At 46.3% G+C, this 6,680-nt stretch overlaps 1 protein-coding gene across 1 annotated transcript in view; it reads right to left on the bottom strand.

Moving 5' to 3' along the window:
• Positions 1 to 703: 703 nt before the first annotated feature.
• The window catches only part of LOC310862217 (ubiquitin-conjugating enzyme E2 variant 1), a 199,878-nt gene continuing 193,901 nt past the window's right edge, over positions 704 to 6,680 (bottom strand). The window contains exon 7 of the transcript XR_014569540.1: positions 704 to 809. The gene's annotated coding sequence lies outside the window, so the exon portion shown is untranslated. The remainder of the gene's footprint in view (positions 810 to 6,680) is intronic.

Raw genomic sequence — 6,680 nt, 5'->3', positions numbered from 1 at the left:
TTCATTCTCAATAGCAAATATTGAGACCTGGGGGGACAAGCTGTTTAGCAAAAAAGGGAAGGGAAAATGTTCATGGTGGACTGAATAAATTGGCATACAAAGTTAATTTTAAGTGCAATGTGTTAAAAAAGAAAAACTAGGCTTTCTCCATGGTCTGAATAAATAAGTTTCATATTTTATTGTTAAGCCTTAACCCGGCATGTGATGAACTCTGCAGTGCTCAGTGCTCAGAAATGCAATGTCTTAATGCCACGGTTAGGTATGCACGTGACTAATGCACTGAAATGGAGATGTTTACAAGTGTAAATTGGTATACTGAGTTATACTGTTTTATTAATACAATGTATTGCGTGATATATATTGTCTGTGCTCCTTACTTTTTGGGTAGGTGCTCCTAATTTTTTGCTAGTGCTACTAACTTTTTAATTTGGGAGGACTGGTGCTACCAAGAAAAGTTAATTTCGAGCCCTGGGTTCACAGACATGCCGGTCTGACAGACAGACAGCAATCACTAGGGCTAATTAGCCCTATAAAAAATAGAAGTCCACATTATGGCATCAGTGCAATTCGGCCAGTCATAGTTTTAAGCCAGATCACCTTGATTAATTATAATATGGGCTTTTTTGATTGATTGAAATATTTAGTAACAGTTTGTAGAATTTACAGTGCATTTTAAGCACAAACTCAATACAAAGACTGTTAACTGTGAGTGGACGACCCAATTAAGCATTACACTTGTTTACAACAGGGTCCACCTTGTTCAATTCATCAAAACATTTAGAGACATACAAATAGACACTTCTATGTAGCTAAAGAACAGAACAGGAATTCATCATATAGGAAGCAAAAAGGGAAAAGATACATATACATTGAGGGGAAATGGGGCGGGGGGGGGGGGGATTCAGATTTTACAGAGGCCAAGGGCAACTGTGTAGGCTGTAGGCTACTACGTTGATCTCATCATGAGATCAATCAAGTTTGGTGCCAAATGTCCCACGAATCATTTTAATATGACGACGTCATATGAAATGAACCTGCACTTACATCTGATATATAGGCCTATAGGTGTCCATGATCAGAACACATCCATTCTGCATTCAGACAGATGACAGTGAGATCAATCTAAAAGACGGACTTCCCCGCATTAATCAATGCAGCTCTGATAAAAAAAGTATCGGATATCTATTTTACCTCTGCAGGCGAGTGTGCAATTAATTGCTTTCTCTAGGTCGTCCTCAGACCTTATAGGTATTTGCCAAGTAGGCCTATAGGCTATAGCCTTGAGCTTGAACTTAAATCAATAAATTAACGAGTTGGTTTTGAGAGTAGCCTATACTTTATAACGTCCGTTGACATTGCTGTCAAAATTAACTGTTCTACAAGCTCATGCATCGCGGAGCACCGCGTTCACTTGACGTATTTCGATATTTCCTATTGCCTTATATGGTGTGGAATGGGCGTGGATGTACAATTTACAATTTAGGCATTTAGCAGACGCTCTTAATCCAGAGCGATTTACATTAGGCAAGAACAAAAAAGCATGGGAATACATCACATAAAAAGCATTTATCATGAAACATGCGTAAGCTAAGAAAGTAACAGTGGAATATCTATATAATGAAAATATACATATAAACTATACACTATACTATGCTATACATATGTACTATGACGTGCTATGACTACATACAATGCAATTATAGTGCTGTCTACATGCTATAAGTCTGTATCAAATGCTATCTAAGTCTACAGAAATGCTATCTAAGGGGGTAGGGTAAGTGCTATGGGCCATGATGGAGTCTGAAAAGGTGGGTTTTCAGACTACGGCGGAAGATTGGGAGTGATGCTGCAGTTCTGACTGCGATGGGAAGTGCATTCCACAGTTTTTGAGCCAGAAGGGAGAAGAGTTTGGGACGTGTGGAATGTTGTCCCGGCGTTTTTAGTGAGGGTACTTCCAGCTTCCCTGTGTTGGCTGATCTGAATGCGTGGGAGGGTTTATAGAGTTCAATCATACTTGCAAGATATGGGGGAGCAATACCTTTGGTTGCTTTGAATGCCAGCATCAGAGTTTTGTATTCTGTGCGGGCAGCGACCGGGAGCCAGTGGAATGTTGTGGGAAATATGCTCCATGCTAGTCTGTCTGGTCGTGTCTGTGAGCAACGACACCTTGGCCTGAAAGCCTGTCTCAATCCAATCAAGTTGTATGTAAAAGGCTATGTCACACCTAGTGTTTGTTATGAGACCCTGCTGGGCCTGAATAGGTATCACTAGGTAGTTCCTGTCTCAGGAGGGGGGGCGACAGCCAAGACAGCCATTGTATTGTACCTTTGTAATGGTCTTGTAAATCTGTGGACCTGCTATTGGGGTATAAGAGAGGACCTAGGAGGAAGCTCAAGGGACTGGTGGGAGGGAGACCACGAGAGAGAGATGGAACTGAGAGAGAATGTTGAGGGATACAGGCTAAGCCTGCTAGACTGAAAGATGTTGTTTGCTTGTTGCTGTTCTTCTGAATAAACTTCTAAGATATACATTCACCCGGATGGACATATATTGATTTCCATAACAGGGAGCGGAGCAGGCGGGAGACATGTGAGAATTTTGGCTGGTTGAAGACCAAGTGAGCTGCGGCATTTTGGATCAGTTGGAGAGGCTTAAGTGCACATGCTGGTAGGCCAGTAAGGAGGGAGTTACAATAGTCGAGTTTTGACAAGACTGAGGAACGGGTGGGGAACGGTCTAATTCGTCGTATGTTATAGATGTTCCATTAAAAAAGGCGAATCGCTTGGGAAAAATACGGAAAGGGTACACCCGGCGATCCTCACAAATGAAGTGATGATGTGACAGGTGTCAAGATAGGTTCCTTTTTTTAATTTTCTGTTCCTTTATTTGTTTTGCATTAATATAATATTGTATATCCGTTCAGAGACTTATGATGATCCGTCCTTATTATATATATAACTAAACTTACCACTGTCGATTGGATATATGATCCTATGTGATCCTTGGGATATTTTCTATCCTACGTGAACATCCACGCCCATTCCACACCATATAAGGCAACAGGAAATATCAAAATACGTCATCATAGCCTGCACAGATCAAGTTATACAACAATGAACCACGATGAGCTTGTAGAGCAGTTAATTTTGACAGGCGGGTCTCTGCACTGACAGATCTTCAAGCAAACAGCGCGAGTTACATGTAGGCCTATATAATTATAAACAAAACTTGCCAACTTGGCACGCATTGCTTCAATCCTTGTTAAATAAGTTAATAAATTACGTTAATAAGTTATAACTGATGTTACAGTTACTGTTACTTTCACTGTTTCACATAATGAGAAAGAAGTTAATTTGTACAGTTCACCACACGAGTCGACCAAATGCTATAAAACTCGCCAATGATAAAAGCCCTTACTGATGAATTGCCATGCACTGCAGGGTTATAAAATCTGATCATTTTCATTTGGCCTATTTGATTTATTGATTACTGGGGTGATTGATTCCCTGCCCTGCACTGTCTGATTTGGAAACACAGGACATATTTAATCCACCGGACCATGCGGTTTTGGCTCTTTTTTTCTTTATTTCTTTTCTTGTGGGATTAATCCGTTTTTGGACTATATTTCATCCGATCCAACATCAAGCCTGATCAAGGTAAGAGTTGGATATATTCTGTGTGCCACTGGGGCGTCCGCATGTGACCAATATACATTATTATAAAAAAGGCCTACTGCAGGCATTACTATACACTAAACAACGTGAGATTTGTACAATGCAGATATAAGTGCATGTTCTTATTATAGCCTAATTGTGAGTTTGTTTCTTAACATGCAGCCGATCCACAAGCTCACAACGCGTTGCACTGCGAGTAGGCTAAAATTGGCTGCTGAGATCGTGAGCCGCATATATATGTCCTAATAAATAAATAAAAAGGCTCGGGCTTGCGGGGGCAGTTTCTGTATGGGACTCTAGGCTAACTTCATTGACCAATGCCTCTAGAATGCATGCATATACAGTAGGAATACTGTATAATGCATGACAGATATATAAGTGATACTTGGCTTTTATATAGGCTATCGTTTATGTGCTGACCAATGTTGGGGACACATGCCTACATATTTTATCTGAGATTTGGGAACTTTTTATTGATTCAGCATGAAGACTAAAGCCTTCTGAATAAATATACGCAGGCCGTATGCCCTTTACACCACACTGGAGCTGACGCGGATATCAGCAGAGTTTCCGTCCAACCAACGTCACCGTCAAGTTCACAGAGATGGCCATGAGTTCCCACGAAATGTGGGAATCCACGTAAATGCATGTCCGCTCACGCTCCGCTCACGATATTAGCATGAACGCCGTTGTGAATGAGGACCAGTTTTTTATAACCCTGCAGTGCATTCATCAGTAAGGGCTTTTATCATTGCCGAGTTGTAATATAGCATTTGGTCGTATGGTGAACAGTACAAAAACAAATTAACTTCTTTCTCATTATGTGAAAGTAACTAACATCAGTTAACTTATTAACGTTCTGACATTTAACAAGGAGTGAAGCAATGCGTGCCAAGTTGGCAAGTTTTGTTTATAATTATATACAATTCACTAGTTGGAAGAAACACACCATTGTGGAAAGTTTAAAGGTTTTTATTGAATGAGAGAATGAAGTGATGAGGAGGGTTGTGATGATGAGGAGGAGAACGGGGCGTGGGTTCCGGGGGGTTCGCCGACCCTGAAGTCTTTGGGGAAGGGGTCGTGTGGCGGTCAGCCCGCGGCACACGTGGGGCGTGATCGCGTGGCGGTCAGCCCGCTGTACGCCTGGAGGCGTGATCCCCCGTGGGAACTGTGAGGAAGGGACGAGGTGAGGAGAGATGGAGGAGAAGGAGCAGTGGAGCTGCTGATCTTGAGGTGGTGATGGGGATGGTGGCGGGATACGAAAAGCATAGAGGATGCTGGGTTGTCTGAGGCGGGTATAAGTAGGCTGGGTAGATTGGCAAGGAGGGCGGAGGATGGCATGAGGGCATGGTCAAGGTGTGTTTCTCCGCCTCCTGAACATCAGTTGTTCCAGCTCCATTTCACTAGTTGGAAGAAACACACCATTGTGGAAAGTTTAAAGGTTTTTATTGAATGAGAGAATGAAGTGATGAGGAGGGTTGTGATGATGAGGAGGAGAACGGGGCGTGGGTTCCGGGGGGTTCGCCGACCCTGAAGTCTTTGGGGAAGGGGTCGTGTGGCGGTCAGCCCGCGGCACACGTGGGGCGTGATCGCGTGGCGGTCAGCCCGCTGTACGCCTGGAGGCGTGATCCCCAAAAAGGACTACGGGGGCGACTACTAGGCCAGGGAGTTGTGGGCCTGTTTGATGTCGTGGAGGGAGGAGCGGATGTAGGTCAGGTATGCCTGGGAAGACCATCTACCTAGCAGGCGGACGGTGTGGTCCTGGAGGCCTCGGCTGGCGGCTGTGGAGGCAGCGCCGATGCGGAAGGAGTGGCCGGAAAAGTTTTCCGCGGGGTAGCCTGAGATGGTGAGGATTTGGCGGAGGTGGAGGAGGAACCAGCCACGGGTAGCGACGGTTCCGTGTTCGTCGATGAAGAGGGGGTCCTGGGGGAGAGCGTGCTGAGTTTGTCTGAGGCGGACGTGGTTGGCCAGGGATTCAAAAGGACTGGTGGGAGAGTTGAGGCGGAAGAAGTAGATGGGGATTGGGCGATGCTGGGAGGTCTTGCTTCGTTTCAGGGTGAAGACCAGTGTGTCGTGGTCGTGGGAAGTTATGTCGGAGAGGCAGGGGTGGATTGCGGGGTCGAAGTTCCGGTTGGCGGCTGTGAACTCCGAGCAGCGGAGGAAGCCGTAGAAGGCGAGGAGGAACATGGATTCGAGGGTGGAGTTGAGGGTTTGGTTGGCGTAGCCGGATCTGACGGTGTGGATGCAGGAGGCCAGGATTTCTATGGTGAGGGGGAGGCGCCGAGGGGGGAGTCGTGGTTCGCCGCGCTGTAGGCCTTTGAGTTGGAGAAGGATTTGGGGGTGCTGAGTGAAGGGATGGGGTGAACCGGTTAGGAGTTTGGTGAAGAAACTGATCCCGCAGAGGTAGACTCGGATTGTGGAGGAACGGGTGGAGAGGGCAGAGGCGCTGTGGCTGATGTAGGCGGAGAAGGAGAGGAGATCGAGGGAAGGGAAGGGTAGGTTGTGGCGGAGATGGAAGGACTGGAAGTTGATCCAAGCTGTCCGGTAGGATGAGAGGGTGGAGTCTGCTATGCTCAGCAGGACGGATTGCTGGGACTGGAGGATGAGGTGGTGGAGAGGATGCTCTAGGGGAAGGTGATGTCGGAAAATGGAGGGACTGGGACCGGAAGGGGATCGGAGTGTGGTGCCAAGGTCTTGAATTTCTGAAGGAGAAAGCGGGAAAGGGAGTCAGCGATGGTGTTGTGGTGGCCGGGGACGTGGGCAGCGCGGAGGAGAAACTGGTGGGTGACGGAGAGCCAGGTTAGGCGGCGCAGGAGGGACATGACGGGGAGAGAGGAGCAGCGGCCTTTGTTGATGATTTGTACGACGGCCTGGTTGTCGGTGTGGATGAGGACACTCTTGCTGGTCCACTCTGTGCCCCACAGGGCTGCGGCGACGACTATGGGGTAGAGTTCGTAGAGGGTAGAGGATTGGGTATGGTCAGGGTCGAGGAGGTGGAGTTCGCCA

Source organism: Protomyctophum parallelum (genome assembly GCF_964188405.1).
Source record: "Protomyctophum parallelum genome assembly, chromosome: 7".
In the NCBI taxonomy this organism is placed as follows: domain Eukaryota; kingdom Metazoa; phylum Chordata; class Actinopteri; order Myctophiformes; family Myctophidae; genus Protomyctophum; species Protomyctophum parallelum.
This window is presented reverse-complemented; position numbering and strand designations above follow the sequence as displayed.